The sequence below is a fragment of the Tupaia chinensis genome, unplaced genomic scaffold (genome assembly GCF_000334495.1).
Source record: "Tupaia chinensis unplaced genomic scaffold, TupChi_1.0 Scaffold000418_1, whole genome shotgun sequence".
Taxonomy (NCBI): domain Eukaryota; kingdom Metazoa; phylum Chordata; class Mammalia; order Scandentia; family Tupaiidae; genus Tupaia; species Tupaia belangeri.
Genome location: NW_006159923.1, coordinates 1,088,320 through 1,106,851, shown reverse-complemented (window position 1 = coordinate 1,106,851; position 18,532 = coordinate 1,088,320). Strand labels below are relative to the sequence as shown.

Below are 18,532 nucleotides of genomic sequence, written 5' to 3'. Positions count from 1 at the left end.
TGTGTGTGTGTGTGTGTGTGTGTGTATGTCTCTCTGGTCAAATTAAAATAAATGAATGAATAAAATGCTCGTGTACTATAGCAAAAATCTCTCTCTCAAAAAAAATTAAGTTATCATAGGGCCAGCAGATGGCATGGTGGTTAAGGCGCTGGACGCCCACGTGATCGACAGTGATTTGAATCCTAAACCTAGTGCCTTGCTTTTGAATCCTAGACCTAGTGCCTTGCCTTTTCACTTTCCCTCCCTCTCTCTGACTCTATCTGATGAATAAAATAATAATAAATAAAATTAAATGAACAACATTTTTGGAGAGGTTTTTACTATAGGGCATGTGCACTCGCCAAAAAGAGCCAAAGAGATAGAAAGCGAGAAATCACCTCCCAGGGGGGATGGCCACGCTGCAATCTCTTCTTCTCCATTCTCCTCTAGGGATCCTGGACACACACACACACACACACACGCCCGGCATGAGTTTAACCCACTAGGTCTGGGACTAGAACCACAGTTGACTACATGGGAGTCCAGCAACATAGCCATTAGGCCAAATGCTGGTCCCAAACAATTCTTAAAAGAAAAATAAATAAATAGTTATCAGAGATCCTCATTACATTCCAGGCACTGAAAGATACTTAGTAAGTATGCACTATTTCTTTCTTTTTTTCCAGGTTTTGCTATCAGGTGCTTATGTTCACCAGAGACAGAAAGTGAGAAATCACCCATGAAGGGGATTGGCTATCCCAGAATCCCCTCTCCTCCAGTTTCCTCTTGGGGTTCTGGGTGCATATGCGCACACACAGCATGCCTTTCAAGCCACCAAATCCAGGTCTCAGACTGCTCAGTCAGCCATGTGAGATCTAGCCATCTCAACCACCATGCCACTAGCTGACCCAATTATGTGCTATTTCTAATGGTCATCACTATCTTGAAAAGCAGTAATTACTGAACCCATCCTGGAAGAGGAAGCTAAAGGTCAGGAAGATAGCTGACAGTTAAATGTGAGCAAGATCTAGAACTGAGGCGTCTGACTTTAGTACAACATTTTTTCCACACTGTTCTGCCTTTCTGCCTTTTGAGTTAGAGAAGCATGTTAACGGAGTTAGGATGTCTATTCGCAAAGAAAATAGTACTGTATTTATTTCCAAGTAGATTCATTTTCCATAGTTTTCCGCCCAGAACAGAGTCATTTTTTTAATTAATTTTATTTAACTTTATTTATCCATTTATTTATTTACTTTAATTTGACCACAGGGAGAGAGAGAGAGAGAAAGTGAGAATGCAAGCCTCCAAGTCCGGGACTACAGTCGGCCATGTGGGAGTCTAGTGCCTTTAACCACCACACCACCTCCAGTCCCCAGAGAGATCTTTATTATCCCCATTCTAAATTTTTACTCCCCTCCATTTCTACTTTCATTACCCAATTTAACTCAGTGAGCTTTATGTCAGTGGTTCACTTACATTGTGAACTTGCTTAGGGCTTGATATTAGAAGTTCCTTTCTAATATCCAGGATAAAATCGTCTTCACACAAAAAGCAGATAATGGGGAGGGGGGAGGCAGATGGCTTGGTGGTTAAGGTTGCTGGACTCCACATGGCTGACCTTGGTTCAAGTCCTGGACCTGGTGGCTTGCTTTCTCACTTTCCTTCTCTCTCCCCCCGCCCTCTCACTCTTGCTCTGACCCTGTCTAGTCAAATTAAAATAAATAAATAAATAAATAAATAAAGGTCCAATAAAAATAATTATAAATAAATATATATAGTCCCAGACATAAAGCAAATTAAAATCTACATTGGAACAGGGACCAGCAAATGGCGTAATGTTTACGTCACTCGACTCCCATGTAGTCGATCACAGTTCAAGTCCTGGACCCAGCAGCTTAAACCCATACTGGGTGCATGTGCATGCATGCCCAAGATCCCAAGAGGAGAATAAAGGAGAAAGGATTGACCAGTATAAGTGGCAATCCCCCCTGAGGGGTGATTTCTCACTTTCTGTCTCTCTGTCTCTCCAGTGAGCGTACGCGCCCTACAGCAAAAAATTTCTCTCTCAAAAAAAAGGGAAAGAACGAAAAAAAAATCAACATGGGAACTAAGGCCCTATCATACCCAATAAATAAAGTAGTATGCATATAATATTTTTAAAAGAACTATTTTATTTATTTACTTACTTTTTAAAATTTGACCAGAAAGGGACAGAGCGAGAAAGTAAGCTGCCACGTTGGGGACTCGAACCATGGTGGGCCATGTGGGAGTCCAGACCCCTTTTAACCACCATCCACATGCCAGTTCCCAATAGTTAAATTTTTCATGGAAAATCATCAAAATATGAAATACTCTAAAATGGAAGTCACCTCCTTGATATCCACCTTCCAAGCGTGGGGTACTCATGGGACAGTTCTGGCCAATAAGAACTAAGAAAGAATCTGATTGGGGCCAGCAGGTGGTGTAGTGGTTAAGGTACTGAACTGCCACCTGACCAACCTCAGTTTGAATCCGAGAACTAGTTGTTTGAAAATCATGCTGCATATGTGTACATGCATGCTCAAGATCTCAGGAGGAGAACGGAGAAAGAATTGCTGCATGGCCATTCCCCTGGGGGATAATTTCTCACTTTCTCTCTCACTGTCTCACATGCACCCTATGGGGGAAAAAAAAAAAAGAATCTGCTCAGGGATTCACTCAAAAATTCTTACTTTCCTGATTCAGCTGTAGTCCTTGTTCCTGCCCTTTCCCTTTAGCATTCTTCTTTCCTTAAGGCGGATATAATAACTAGAATTACATCAAACAACTTTTATACATGAATGAACATATTACTGATCATTGATGATCAAGTATAAAAATCAGCAACCATCTACCTCCAGACTTCAGTGAGAAAAGTAGCATTCTTTTAGTATAAGCCATTATAGCCACATTTTTTGTCACTTACAGTCAAAAGCAATCCTAACTAACATAGAAATCCAGAATTCTAGCCCTCTCTCTGGCATTTACTACATGTATAAGATTATGGGCAAGTTACTTTACCACTCTGCATACTCACTTCACATAAACAAATGAGAAGTTATTTCGAGTGTTATGCAATATACTACCATTTGACCTACCATTCCTCTCCCTGAGCACAGTACTATTCGAGGGACTCCTCATGAAAGATACTTCAGTGACTGACAGTGGTTAAAATTCCCTTGATGCAAGAAGGAAGTTTTCCCGTTCTTACGAGCAAACATCTTGAAGACATGGGAAAATCTTGGATTCCCATGATCTTAATGCCTAACCAGGTCACTGGGAATACTTCCCAGGCAGAAATGTAATGAAGACAACTAAAGCTGGGGGAGGAAGAGGCAGGAATGTAATATGCAGCAACTCCACTTGGCATTCTAAAATCCATGATTCCATCAGACATGCTGCTGGGAAACCACCTGGAAAGGGTTCAGATTTAATCCTACTCTTTTTCCTTTCTTCAATTATGCCTCTTCAAAGGGCAATTTGCATCTTTTCTTTTGATAGATGTTGCCAAATGTAGGATTTTATGTTACAGATATCTATTAGGTCATTGGGAAAGTAATGAATGACATGTATTTCTATTATCATTTTAATTTGATCAGAAAGAGAGAAAGGAAAACTGAGAAAGTAAGCTGCCAAGTCCCTGACTCGAACTGCAGTCGGCCATGCGGGAGTCCGGTGCCCTTAACTGCCATGCCACTGGCTGGCTCCTCTATGGTTTTCTATGCAAAAATGCATCATGACTTTCCCAACGACCCCTTATTTATGCATGTGTAAATGTATGAAAGCTCACTATAGTATTCAAAAAAGCCAAAAAGCTGAAAACCAGATGCCACCAACAGGAGAGTCGCTTACTAAAATGATGATACAATTACATAATGAAACATTAAGGAACTTTTATATTAGGTAACTATCCACTATGTGGTGATATGTACAAAATGAATTCCAAGAGCTATTAAGTAGAAGTGAAATAAAGAATTGTGTGCTCCCATTTATTTTATTTTACTTTTTAGTGAGAGATTTTGTACTATAGGGTGCACGTGCTCACCAGAGAGGCAGGGAGACAGAAAAAGACAGAGAGACAGAAAACAAGAAATAACCCACCAGGGGTGATGGTCATGCCACAATCCTTTCTCCTCCATTTTCCTGGGATTTAGGGCAGACATGCAGGCACACAAAGGTGCCCAGCATGAGTTTCAGGTCAACAGTTCTAGGACCACAGTCAGTCATGTGGGAGTACTATACCTTAATATTTATTTATTTTTTTTAAATAATTATTTTATTTAGGGGCCGGCAGGTGGCATGGTGGTTAAGGGTGCTGGACTCCCACATGGCCGACCGTGATTTGAGTCCTGGACCTGGCAGCTCGCTTTCTCACTTTCCCCCCCTTCTCTCTTTCTTGCTCTGTCCCTCTCTGGCCAAATTAAAAATAATAAATTTTGTTGGACAATGCGACAAAGAGAGAGGGGGGAAAAGTGAGAAAGCAAGCCGCCAGGTACGGGACTAGAACCACAGTCACCCATGTGGGAGTCCAGCGCCCTTAACCACCATGCCACCTACCAGCCCTAATCCCTATTTATTTTAAAAAGAGGGATGCACCAGTCCCTTCAACACAGCAGTTCAGCACTTTATAAAGGAAATTTGATCCCACACTCCTGACCAAGGTTCAAGTTCCAGTCCTGGTGGCTTGAAAAACATGCAAAGTACGTGTACACACATGTCCAAGATTGTGATAGGATGCGGAATTAGAGAAAAAAGCATTTTAACATAATCAGGCCTTGTCGGTGCTTTCTCTTTCTTTCCCTCTCCCTCTCATGCACACACATGTGCCCTCTGACATTGAAAAAGAAGACATTAAAAGAGGTAAAATGAGGACCAGAGGTGATGTGGTAGTTAAGGGCACCAGACTCCCATGTGGCCGCCCACAGTTGGAAATCTGGACCTGATGGCTTTTTTTCTCACTTTCCCTCTCTCTCTGTCTCTCTCTGGTCAAATTAAAATAAATGAACAAATAAATAAAGTAATTCTTTAAAAAAATGGAGGAAAAATATAGTGTGTACTCATATATACCTAGACTATAGAAAGAGACTCAAGTGTTAATAGTAGTTGTTGGGTCTGTAAAGAGGGCTGGGAGGTCTGGGTTAGCGGAAGACTTTTTACTATGTGAACTTTTATACTCTTCGAATATTATTTTGTAAAGGTTTTTGCCATAGGGTGTGTGCATTCATTGGAGAGACAGAGACAGTGAGAGGGAAAGTGAGAAATCACCCCTGGGGGGATGTCCATGCTGCAATCCCCTCTCTTCTATTCTCCTCTTGGGATTTTGGGCACGCATGCACATGCACCCAGCATGATTTTTTTTTTTTTTTGAGAGTTTTATTTTTGTTATAGGGCACATGTGCTCGCCAGAAAGACAGAGCGAGACAGAAAGAAAGAAATCACCCCCTGGGAGGGGATGGTCATGCCACAATTCCCTTCTCCTCCATTTTCCTCTCAGGATCTTGGGCATGCATGCACACGTGCCTGGCGTGAGTTTAAGCCACTGAGTCCGGGACTCAAACCATGGTCGACTACATGGGAGTCCAGAGACATAGCCATTACACCAACTGCTCATCCCCCCAGCATGAATTTTAAGGTGCCAGGTTTGGAACTTGAGCTGTGGTCAGCCGTATGGGAGTCCAGCGCCTTAACCACTACGATACCTGCTGGCTACATGTGGTTAAGTAGGCCAATTTTATTAGTACATAAATGCATACCTTTCCATTTAAAAAACTAGAGGTCAGCAGATAGCATGGTGGTTAAAGCACTAGATTCCACATGGCTGACTCCCCAGTTCAAATCTCTGACCCGACGGCCTGAAAAAAAACACATTAGGCACATGTGAGTGCATGCCCAAAATCCTGAGAGGAAAATGGAGAAGGAATTATAACATGGCCATCCCCACTGGGGGATAATTTCTACTTTCTCTCTTTCTGTCTCTCTCTGGCAAGCAATTACACCTGATAGCAAAAATATCTTAAAAAAAAATTAGTTAAGCAGTATTTCTTTCCTCCTAAACTTATGTTTGCTGTTCAGAAGACACTAGCCTTTTTATTAGCATTCTTAATAATCTAGCAATTGTCAAATATCTTGCTTCTCATGTGTGTGGTTTGTGAATGGGCTACTAGCTTAATTTTATAAAATGTTACATATTCTCTAACATTTTGATATAGAAATAAATTCCTGGGCACCGACTTTATAAAAAGGTAAGTAAACTTGAAAAAAAAAGTTAAAAATAACAGCAGCTAGCAGCTATTGATCTGGCATTACAGACCCGTGGTTAAGGAAACTGGATCCGACATGGCCAACCACAGTTCAAATCCCAGTCCCTGGGGCTTAAGAAACACTCCAGGTACATGTAACTGCATGCCCAGTCCCTGTAGGATGGAGAAATAATAAAGGGACTACAGTGTGACCAATGTCCCTTGGGGGGGGGGTGATTTCCCCCTCTCACCAGCTCTCTCTCATAAAAGGGCATAAAGGAGGTCAAGGGACACAAACCTAAGTACATCTCCTCTTTATTTAGGCGAAAGTTTAAAACCAAGATATGATTTCTCTAACATGAATCTTTTTTCTTTTTTATTAAAAATAATTATTTTGGGACCAGTAGTTAGTGTAATGGCTATGTCGCTGGACTCCCACGTAACCGACCGCAGTTTGTGGCCCGGACCTGGTGGCTTAAACTCACACCGGACGCAGGTGCGTGCGTGCCCAAGATCCCAAGAGGAGAATGGAGGAGGAGGGATTACGGCGTGACCGTCCCCCCTGGGGGGTGATTTCTCGCTTTCTATCTCTCTGTCTCTCTCTGTCTGTCTGGCAAGCGCACGTGCCCTATAGCAAAAACCTCTCAAAAAAATAATTATTTAACTATTTCCTTCTAATTATTATTTTAATTTGACCAGAGAAAGATAAGAGAGAAAAAGAGAGGAGAAAGTGAGAAAGCAAGCCGCCAGGTCCAGAACTTGAAACACGATCAGTCACGTGGGAGTCCAGCGCCTTAACTACCACACCACCAGTCAGCTCCCAACATGAAATCGTTTTTAAAAAACTTTTTTAAATCTCTTTATTTAGTATGGCAAACTCAGGACATCATCTCCCCTTCCTGAAAGAAAGAGAATAAATATTGGGACCAGCAGATGATGTAATGGTTACATCGCTGGATTCCCATGTAGTAGACTGCAGTTTGAGTCCCAGACCCAGAGACTTAAAACTCACGCCAGGTGCATGTGTGTGCAGCCCAAAATCCTGAGAGAAGAAGGGATTACAGCGTGGCCATCCCCGTGATGGGTGATTTCTTGCTTTCTGTCTCTGTCTCTCTCTCTGTCTCCCTCTCTCTCTGGTGAGCACACATGCCCTTTAGCAAAAATTTCTCTTTAAAAAAAAAAGGCGGGGGAGCAAAAATATATAAATGTGTGTATACTGAGAAACCTGACTCTCTTCAATGAAGGCTGGTAGCAGAGTGTAAAAGAAAACCAAACACAACTACTAAGTCTGCCAGTTTCGCCACACTGCCTCCGAATATAAATAATAAATATTAGGATGTGAACCCTTCAAAAATTAAAGTGTTCAGGGCCTGGTGGAAAATTGAACAAGTCAGAGCCAAAGGCGACTATTTAAATAAGAGAGCACCAGGCTTGGTAGAAACTGGATGCCTTCCTGCACCCCTTAATCAAGATTGAATTTCTGTCAACAGGTCTCACTGAAAAAAAAAAAAAAAGGCACATGCGTCAACCACATTCCCCCAACAAACCAAACTGCCAAGCAAGAGAATCAGCTTATCAGATTCACATTTCAAAATTAACTGACTCCACTTTAGACTCCTGCAAAACTACAGAAGAGTCTGTGTGGAGAAATAGCCATTATGACCAGTACTTCTACAACAGACCTGAGAGGAAAAGCCTATCCCATGTGCTATAAACTAGTTAGGTCCTTTCAAAGCTGCCTGTGAAATGCCATCTGCATGTCATACAGACCATGCTGTTTCCAAAACACAAAGACTGAAAGGATGCTTATAATCCCTTCCCTTAAGGAGCTCACAGTTGATCTGCGAACAGTTATGACACTGGGTGCCCTTGCTGCAACGGGGCATAAACAGAGGCAGTGCAGAGGAGAACAAGGTGGAGGAGGGTCAGAGAAGGCTACTTGCAGAAGTGACACCTAAAAGATGCAGACAGACCTGCAGAGTTCCATGGGCTAGGAACAAATGACTTCTAGGGGAAAGAGGAGATAGAAAGGGGAAGCGAATGGGAACAAATACACGTGAGGAAGTTTGTAGAAGCAGCAATGGAAGCTGCTTTCACATTCATCTGAAACTAGCCTCCCATTGCCTCCTGTCTCTCTTCACTCTCCAACCAAAAATAACTAGCCTTGACAAGCTCTATAAATCAAAAGGTGCAGGTTCAGGGGGGTAGGGGAAAATTGCAAGAGGGTGCATTCTAAGCAGGGCTGAAATAGTGAACTAACAGCTCCTAAGCAAAACAAAGACTGGTATGATAGATGCTCTCAAACACCGCCCCTCCCAACCAGCTTGCGAGATGTGGCGCATTTCTCTTAAAGGGCAAATTATGAGTTAAACAATGGTAATGTAAACAGAATAAACAGAGTAAGTCAAGACTTCATCAGAATTACATATGGCTAGGTAAAATAGTCCCTTCCTCGGCTGTACCATTTCCCCAGGGACACCCTCTCCAACTTTCACAAGCATATGAGATCCTGTTACATTACCAAAGTAAAACTGAGTGAGTTATTTTCATCTTACCAAGAGACAAAACACCTACTTTTTTTTTTTCTTGTACATAGGGATTAGCAGGAGTCTCAGTAAATGGCAACATAATCCAGCATGCAATTTTAACTATTAATCTCAATCTCAAACTAAGTCTGAAGGAAGTTTAATGGACTTTGTGTTTCCATGGTTATGTCTGTTCGTTTCTATTTTGAAATCGGATCTGTTTACAGAAACAGATCTATGAAGCTTCCAAAATTGGGTCAATTTAAAATCCAATGACAGTCCCTTACTGATCAGAAGTCAGCACAGGACACATAGACATTCGCCCTAATTTATCACTGTCTCAAAACCTCAAGAATATATATACATATATATTTCTAAGAATTATTTCATTTTACTTAACATTATTATTATCTTCTAATTTGCTACAGGGCACATGTACTCATCAGAGAGAGAGAGAGCACGGGAGAGCAACAGAGAGAACGAGAAAGCAAGTCACCAGGTCCAGGACTCAAACTATGACTGGCCATGAGGGAGTCAGTACCTTAAACACCATGCCACCTGATGCCCCAAGAATACATTTTTCTATCATTTTTCTCCCAAACTTGTTAGTTTCATATCAGACTTTGCAAGGATTACAAACTTAGTTCTGCTATATATTAAAGCTAATCTATACAAACTAATCTACTCTGAAAGGACTAGCAGGACTTGACCAGAAATCAGTTATCCTGTTTACCTTTAGACCAAATAGTGCTACAAATCTTTGTAGAACACTAAAGAAAATCCCTGTAGAATCCCAAAGCATTCTAACATTTCAATAGAAGCGGAAAGAGGTTTTGTTTTGTTTTGTTTTGTTTTTGTTTTTGTTTTTGTTTTGAGAGGTTTTTGCTATAGGGCGCATGCGCTCGCCAGACAGAGAGAGACAGAGAGACAGAAAGCGAGAAATCACCCCCTGGGGGGATGGCCACGCCACAATCCCCTCTCCTCCATTCTCCTCTTGGGATCTTGGGCACCCACGTACACGCGCCTGGCGTGAGTTTAAGTCACCAGGTCCGGGACTCGCACCGCGGTCGACTACGTGGGAATCCAGCAACATAGCCATTATGCTAACTGCTGGTCCCGAGGCTGAAAGAGTTTTTAAAGGATGACAATGGAGCTGCAAAAGATTAAGATCCTTGGGAACAGCAGATGGTGTAATGGTTATGTCAATGGACTTCGATGTAGTCGACCACATTTCAAGTCCCAGACACAGTGGTGTAAAACTCACACTGGGTACGTGTGCACGTATGCCCAAAATCCCAAGAGAATGGAGGAGAAAGGATTGTGGCATGGTCATACCTTGTGGGAGTGATTTCTCACTTTCTGTCTCTCCAGCAAGCGCACACATCCTATACCAAAACCTCAAAAAATAAATTAAAAAATAAGGTTAAGATCCTAGTCAAATGATAATCACTTAAATCTTACAGAGATTTATATTCTGCAAAAGATATCCAGTTTGGGAAATACACACACACAAACACACATCCAAAAACTTGATAAGTGTTTACATGTGAAGTGCTGGAGAGTGACAGGGTCAGAGGGAGATTTTTAACTATAAACTTTTTACATTACTTTTATTTTTGTACCATGTGAATGTATTACCTATTTTAAAAATATGTTATTTGGGGCCAGCAGATGGCATGGTGACTGGGTACTAGATTCTGAAGTGGCCAACCACGGTTTGAGTCCCAGACCTAGTGGCTTGCTTTTTCACTTTCTCTCTCTCTGTTCGAATTTTTTAAATAATAATAATAATAAAGTTAAAGAAATAAATTAATTAAATAAAAGCACAGGAAGCAATTATAAAGAAATCTACCAAAATAGTAGCCATAGTTACTTGAAAGGTTGGAGAGCAGACGATTTTTGTTTTTTTCATATTGAATAAATTTCCTTCCAAAATATGTTACTTCATAAAGATACATTACAACCATTTAAACACTTGTGAAGCCGACATATTAATATTCCCCTTATTCTTTTATTCTTTTTTTTTTTTTTGGCCATAGAGTTCATGTGCTTGTTGGAGAGAGAAAGAAAGCAAGAAAGTTCCATACCGCAATCCCTTCTGCTCCATTCTCCTCCTGGGATTCTGGGCATGCAGGCACGTGCACCTAACATGATATTCGAGTCATCAGATCTCAGACACAAACTACACAGTTGGCCATGCGGGATACAGCTGCCTTAACTATCATGCTACTAGCTGGCCCCCCTTCTTTTTCTTTTTTTTTTTTTTTTAAGGTTTTTGCCATAGGATGCATACACTCACCAGAGAGAGACAAAGAGAGGGAAAGTGAGAAATCTTCTCCAGGGCGATGGTCATCCCACAGTCTCCTCTCCTCCATTCTCCTCAGGATTTTTAACAAGTGCCCACACATGCTTGGTGTGAATTTCAAGTTGCCAGGTCCAGGTCTTGAACCATCATCAGCCATGTGGGAGTCCAGGACAAATACGTTCTCTGTTTGTTTGTTTGTTTGTTTTTAAGAATTATTTATTTTAACTTTATTTATTTCTATACTTATTGCCTTAATTTGCTGAAGGGCACATGTGCTCACCAGAGAAAGACAGAAAGAGAGAGAGACAGAGAGGGAAGGAGAAAGCAAGCTGCCAGGTGCAGAACTAGAACTGCTTTTGGTCATGTGGGAGTCCAGCGCCCCAACCATCACCCCACCTGTTGGCAACCCCTGCATATTCTTTTTAATGGAACTTACTGAGTATATAGCCTTACCTATGGTTTGATCAATCTGTCATCAACTTGCCTACAGGCTTTAATCAAAGTTGTAATATACTCTTTCACCTCTTTTCTGAAATCTTGAAGTCTGACAGATACTTCTTTATCAAGAACCTGGAATAAGAGGAACCAGCAGTTAGCGTAATGGCTATGTCTCTGGACTCTCACGTAGTCGACCGCGGTTCAAGTCCTGGACCCGGTGGCTTAGAACTCACGCCGGGTGCGTGTGCGTGCGTGCCCAAGATCCCGAGAGGAGAATGGAGAAGGGATTGCGGCGTGACCATCCCCCCTGGGGAGTGATTTCTCGCTTTCTGTCTCTGTGTCTCTCTCTGTCTGTGTGGCGAGCGCACGCGCCCTATAGTGAAAATCTCTCCAAAAAAAAAAAAAAAGAACCTGGAATAAGCACAGAAATGAAATGGATCCAAATTTTCTATAGTTGGAAAAAAAAGGTTAAGAGAGAATAGGAAAGGGCCATAAAAAATCAAAGATACCCACCCTCAAAACCAAAGGGTACCTCTGAGAGCTGGATACCATGAATTCCCCCCACTGTACCAAACTTCACAGTGTATTGTTGCATGATAAAAGTGCTCTTAAACTTTTTAATATACACTTTCTGTCTCCTGGTCTCTTTGATGTTACAAATGCCCATTTTAAAGCAACCTTTCCAAAGCCTGCAATTTAGGCACATCAACATGAAAGGGTGGTAGTGTATACTTCTATCCTGTTCAAACATCAGGACAAATAGTCATATGAACAATTTTTTACTACCTTCTTTTACTATAAAGTATCTATGTATCTATCTTTCTGTAAATACTTATATAGACTTAATTTCCAAAAAAAAATTCCTGGGACCAGCAGTTGGCATAATGGCTGTTGCTGGACTCCCAGTAGTAGACTGCGGTTCAAGTTCTGGACCTAGTGGCTTAAACTCACACTGGACGCATGTGTGTGTGTGTGTACCCCCAAGATCCCGAGAGGAGAATGGAGGAAAAGGGATTGCGGCATGGCCATCCCCTTGGGGGGTGATTTCTTGCTTTCTGTCTCTCTGTCTCTGTCTTCCTGGTGAGTGCACACATCCTATAGCAAAAAGCCCTCAAAAAAAAAAAAAAAAGTCCTATATACAACTTTATACCTTGCTCACTAATCTTTCTTTCCTCTGTACTAAGTTTCCTTATACAAACAAACAAAAATAGAACCCTTCTCCAGTTATGTATTATTCTGCCACAAAGTACCTTAGGTGGCTGATCTCTACCTCAAAAACAGATTTACTCACAGAATAGCTTGGATTGGGACCGGCATGTGGCGTGGTGATTGAGGACACTGGACTTCCACATGGCCGACCGTGGTTTAAGTTCCGGACCTGGTGACTTGCTTTCTCACTTTCCCTCTCTAGTCAAATTAAAAATAAAATAATAATGGGGGGGCCGGCAGGTGATGTGGTGGTTAAGGTGCTAGACTCTCACATGGCTGACCGTGGTTCAAGTCCCAGACGTGGTGGCTTGCCTTCTCACCTTCTCTGGTCAAACTGAAGAATAATAAAGAAATAAAATTTTAAAAATAAATAAATAGGAGCCAGCAGGTGGCATGGTGGTTAAGGGCACTGGACTCCCACATAATTAACTGTGGTTCAAGTTCTGAACCTGGCAGCTTGCTTTCTCACTTTAAAAAGCTCTCTTTTTTTCTCTCTCTCATTCTGTCCCTCTCTGGTCAAATTAAAATTAATAAATAAATAAAGTTATTTCTAAAATAGATAGGATTGTTCAATTTTTCTTTCTTTTTTTAAAAGATTTTTTTTTAATTAACTTTATTTATTTATTTATTTTTAATTTGACCAGAGAGGGATGGGGGGGGGGGAGGGGTGAGAAAGCAGGCCACCAGGTCCAGGACTCAAACCACAGTCAGCCATTTGGGAGTCCTATGTCCTCACCTACCATGCCACCTGCTGACCCCTACAGATTGTTCAACCTACCTATAATCAATTTTGCTTCCTAACTTTACCCGTGACAAAGAAAAGCTTGTCAAAGGGTATTTAAATCTCCCCTCCTCTTTTCTTCCCCAGTATTAAAAATAATAATAATAAAAAATTAGAGAAGAGATCCAGGAAAGAATGAAAGAAAAAATATACAGGGAATGTGGAAAACGGAACCCTTCCTGGTACCTAAGCGAGAAATGAAAGACTTCCGCCTTCATGGTCAAGCTTTAATCTCCTCTGTAAGATACGTTAATCTTATCATGAAGGAATGAATTAATTTTATCAAGGATGGAATACATAGATTTAATCATAAGGATGACCAAAATAACTCTATTTCATTTAAATAATTTGAATTTTGTTTTAGAGAATTTTGTTATAAGGTGCACGCACTTGCCAGAAAGATAGAAGTGAGAAATCACCCCTGTTGGGGATGGCCACAACGAAATCCCTTCTCCTCCATTCTCCTCTTGGGATTTTTTTGGGCATGCATGCACATGTGCCCGGCATAAATTTTAAGCCACCAGGTCCGGGACTTGAACTGCACTCTACTACGTAGGATTCCAGCAGCGTAACCATTAAGCTGTTGATTCCAATAATTTGAAATCTTTCCTTAAAAAGAATTATTTATTTTAAATTTTTGTTTATTCATTAATTTATTTTAATTTGATCAGAGAGAGTCAGAGAGAAAGTTAGAAAGCAAGCTGGGACTCAAACCGCTGTCAGTCATGTGGGAGTGTCCAATGCCTTAACCACCATGCCACCTGCTGGTCCCATAATTTGAAATCTTAAATTTACCAACCTAGCTGAGTATGATCCACTTTTACATACTCATAGTTTTGTTTTTGCTTTTTGGTGTTTGTTTGTTATATTAGAATTTATTTTTTTGAAGTTTATCAGAGAAAGACAGCGAGAGAGAAAACGAGAAAGCAAGCTGCCAGGTCCGGGACGCGAACCGTGGTCAACCTTGCGGGAGTCCAGCCGCCTTAATCACCTCGCCACCTGCTGGCCCCCACTAAACGGCTACCTTGATGGGCAGGGAGGAAAGACAGATCTCCTCCAGGGACTTGATCTTCATTTCTTTGACCAGACGGCCCAGCTTGGTGACCGGGATCCACTCCTTGTCCTCGGCCTTGCCTCTGCCGAGCTCAGCAGCCGTGGACTGCCCGGCCCCGGCCCCGGCCTCAGCCCCGACCACGGGAACGCTACCGAAGCCTCCACGGAAGCCAACGCGGCCTCCTATCCCAGGACCCCCAGGGGCCTCCGGACCCTGCAGCTGCACCGGCGCAATCCGCCATTTGGTGTTCTCTCGGAGAAGAAGCCATACTCACAGTTTTGTAACCACTTTATATGGTGTCCTCCTGCCTATCCAATTCAAGAATACTCAATGGATGATTCCTATGCTCCAGGACTGTTCTAGCCCCTAAAACCAAACTCTCACTTTAAGAGCCAGTCTCTGTCCCACTTGCTTCACACAGCCAGCCACCTTCACCTGTTTTAAGTCTCATTGATCTCCCTCTCCTCTAAATTGCTAGAAACTTACAAAAGGATAGCACATCCAGATCCTAAATTGTCTTGTCCCTATTGCTGCTTGACAATTCCAATCAATCTTTTTTGTCCCCAATCATACCGGAGAACCCTTGAACACATCACATATCTCTAACACAGTATCAACAACCTAACCACACAGGACACCTAACACAGTAACACCAACCTAAACACACAGTACACTCTCAAAGTTCAATTAAATGGGTAAATTATTTGGAACGACTTTGTTTCAAGAATGCAAACTAATAAGGAACTGACACACTCAAACCAACCAGTTACTCAAGTATGATTTGGGGGTGGCTTGACAGTGGTGTGATACACTGAAGCCACAACACAAGAATACTCTTATTACAGTCCTATTTTTGACACTATTTGATGAGCAGGAGAAATGTAAAAAAAAAAAAAGACCAGAGGATGTCAGGAAATGGTAAAGATGAACAGGAGCACACCAAGGGATGACATTAAAGCAAAATCAAGCAGTTAAAGAAATCCCTTTCTTATCCTAAGCAGGACCGATCAAACGGAAGCCTTGCTACTGAACTATAGAAAAATCCATGTAAAGGGACCGGCAGGTGTCATGGTAGTTAAGAGTGCTGGGCTCCCACATGGTCAAATGTGGTTCGAGTCCCGTTACCAGCAGCTTGCTTTCTCCCTTTCCCTTTCTCTCGCTCTCTCTCTCTCTCTCTCTCTCTCTCTCTGTCTTCTCACTCTGTACCTCTCTGGTCAAATTAAAATAAATGAATAAAATAAAGTCAAATAGAATAATTCTTAAAAAAAGAAAATTCCATGCAAAAAAAAAAAAGCCAGATATCAAGAAAATAAGGAGTAAACCAATCCTACAATATTATAATCTGTCTCACAGTCCTCGGATTTGTAAATGTCCTAAGGAAGGAAATAAACCAGCCGATAATATCCAATGACTGGATACAAAGAGGGAAGGATGAGCAAATTAAGGATAACATAAAATAAATTTTAAATCCCAAATAGAAAAGAGCTCGAAGTAGAATCAACTCTTGCACAATCAAGGTTTCACACTATGCAATTTACTCTTCTATTTTACACAAGTTAGGAAACGTAGTTGTGTGTGACCCGATCTGTTTTCCTCTGCCAAATATAACACTTGAGGGCGGGGCTACTATTTCATCCATTTTTTGAAATTCATCTAGATACTGGGTCACAGCCTCCTCCTCTGTAAAATGGGACTAGAAACAATACCTTATTCACTGACTTCGTACGAAAAATAAATCAGAAAGCGCATGCAGAGGGTTTAGTAAATGTTAGTTTAGCAATAACAACTGTCGTTCCAGTCCTGTTAGCGGACAGCCTCCTAAAATTCCTTCCTCCTATTATCTGGAAAGGCTTTAGGGCAAACTTTGTCACAAAAGAGCGGCCCAAACTCCCAGCTACCACCCAGCCGGCCAGGGCGGCGCCCCAGGACCGCGAACACCAGAGACCCGGCCTAGAGGCGCGGACACTGCTAGCAGAAGGGAGGCGACGTCCTGCCGTTTGAAAATCAGGGAGAAGGGAGCTCGCACCCCAGCCACTGTCCCTTTCCCTCGCACCACTCACCTCTCCTCGTTAGCCTCGGTTCTGACAACGAAGCGCCGGCAAGCCAGCCGCGGGACTCACTTAGTACCGTTGAAAATTTGAACCCAGGCACCGTAGTCGAATGCACCAATCAGAGCGCCGGGAAGGAGCACTACCAGCTTCTCGATTGGCCCTAGAGAGCGTAGCGACGCCGGAAGTCAATCAAGAGGAAGACCAGGCCAACAACCGGCCCTGAAGGCTCCTGGGAAATGTAGTTTTCTTCGTCCACATCCACCAGCGACTCTGGAAGAAACATTACTACAAAGCCCAGAATCCTCCGCTCCAAACTATAGATTTTTTGGAAAGATGTCACCAACTGAAGAGGTGGGAGATCGGTTTAGATCACAGAAAGGCCCATCCTGTACCTCCCGAAAGTTTTCATTGAAAAAAAGGTCTTTCATTTTTCAGTTTTGGCTGTGGTTGTATATTATGCCTTGAATGGTCACGGGAATTCACGTCCTTTTAACACAGAGTTTCCTGCATGCCACAGGACTCAACTGCCAGCGTTCCTGCCACGCCTGGCGTCAAACTATCCACTCCCCGCCCTGATTTTACTGACTGAAAACCGCGGTTTATTAGATGCTTCGTCCTTCTGTTTTAATCCCGACTTATCCATGGGTTTATTATTCCTCATGTTTTAAAAAAGAAAACAAAGTTTTAAAGTCTAAAAAATAAGTGGAGAAGAAGGGATATGAAAGGAGACTATCTTTTTAAAAACATACCAATAATCAACTAGAAAATAATAGCCACAGAGAGAACAAAATCACATTCACGAAAGCAATAAAAATTACAAAGTCAGGGCCAACAGGTGGCATGGTGGTTGGCCGACAGTGGTTCAAGTGCTGGACCCATTGGCTTGCTTTTTCAATTTGCTTCTCTCGTTCTGTCTCTTTCCCGTAAAATTTAAAAATAATAATGAATAAAATTAAATAATTATTTTTTAAAATAATACAATGAACGGATACAATCAAATAATTATTATTATTTAATTGGGACCAGCAGTTGGCATAATGGCTATGTTGCTGAACTCTCAAGTAGTAGACCGACGTTCAAGTCCTGGACCCAATGGCTTAAACTCACATCAGGCATGTGTACATGAGTGCACAAGATCCCGAGAGGAGAACGGAAGAGGGGGGATTGAGGCGTAGCTATCACCCTCAGGTGGTGATTTCTCACTTTCTGTATCTCTGTGTCTCTCTGTCTTTCTGGAGAGCACACGCGCCATATAGCAAAAACCTCTCCAAAAAAACACCATTTTATTCATTCATTCATTTAAGAATTATTTTATTTAACTTTATTTATTTATTTATTTATTTATTTATATTTGACCAGAGAGGGATAGACTGAGAGAGAGAACTGTCTTTGCTAACTAGCCTAAAACCCTTTTGTTTAGCAATGTAACTGCTTGCATGGAAACCCCAATCCCCTCAGAAATAAGTAACCTGCTTGATTAAGCTTCTATAACTGCTTGCATAGAAACCCCTGGTAACTGACCCCCTATAAAAAGACTACTCCAGCTTCAGTCGGGGCTACAGTTCTGACTCTCGCCGCTCCCCTACCCCCCACCCCAGCTTCAGACTGTAGTCGCTGGCCAGCTAATAAAGACTCCCTTTAAACTTAATCTGGCTTTGGTGGTCATTCATTTGGTGGCACTCTGCAACATTTGGAGGCTCCAGCGAGATCTGGGAACCTTAGAGTGGCTGAATAACACCCTAACGAGGACGTTTCTTATACCCTGTCCCAGTTCCCAAAAAGGATAAGGAGGCCTCACAAATGTGGATCAGAAATTGGAGTCTGAAACTTTCCCTGTTTAGTGATGAATACACTTAAATAAATCTTTCTTTTTTTTTTTTTCCATCAGGCTGGCAAGTGGCGTGGTGGTTAAGGTGCTGGATTCCCACAAGGC

At 41.9% G+C, this 18,532-nt stretch overlaps 1 protein-coding gene across 3 annotated transcripts in view; it reads right to left on the bottom strand.

Moving 5' to 3' along the window:
• The window catches only part of TPX2 (TPX2 microtubule nucleation factor), a 66,767-nt gene extending 50,032 nt beyond the window's left edge, over window positions 1–16,735 (bottom strand). For 2 of the 3 annotated variants that reach the window (XM_006154724.3, XM_006154726.3), the window contains exons 1-2: window positions 16,609–16,735; window positions 11,520–11,636 (exon numbers count right to left, since the gene is read on the bottom strand). The gene's annotated coding sequence lies outside the window, so the exon portion shown is untranslated. The remainder of the gene's footprint in view (window positions 1–11,519; window positions 11,637–16,608) is intronic. The other variant, XM_006154725.3, reaches the window with a different exon arrangement.
• Between the last annotated feature and the right edge of the window lie 1,797 nt (window positions 16,736–18,532).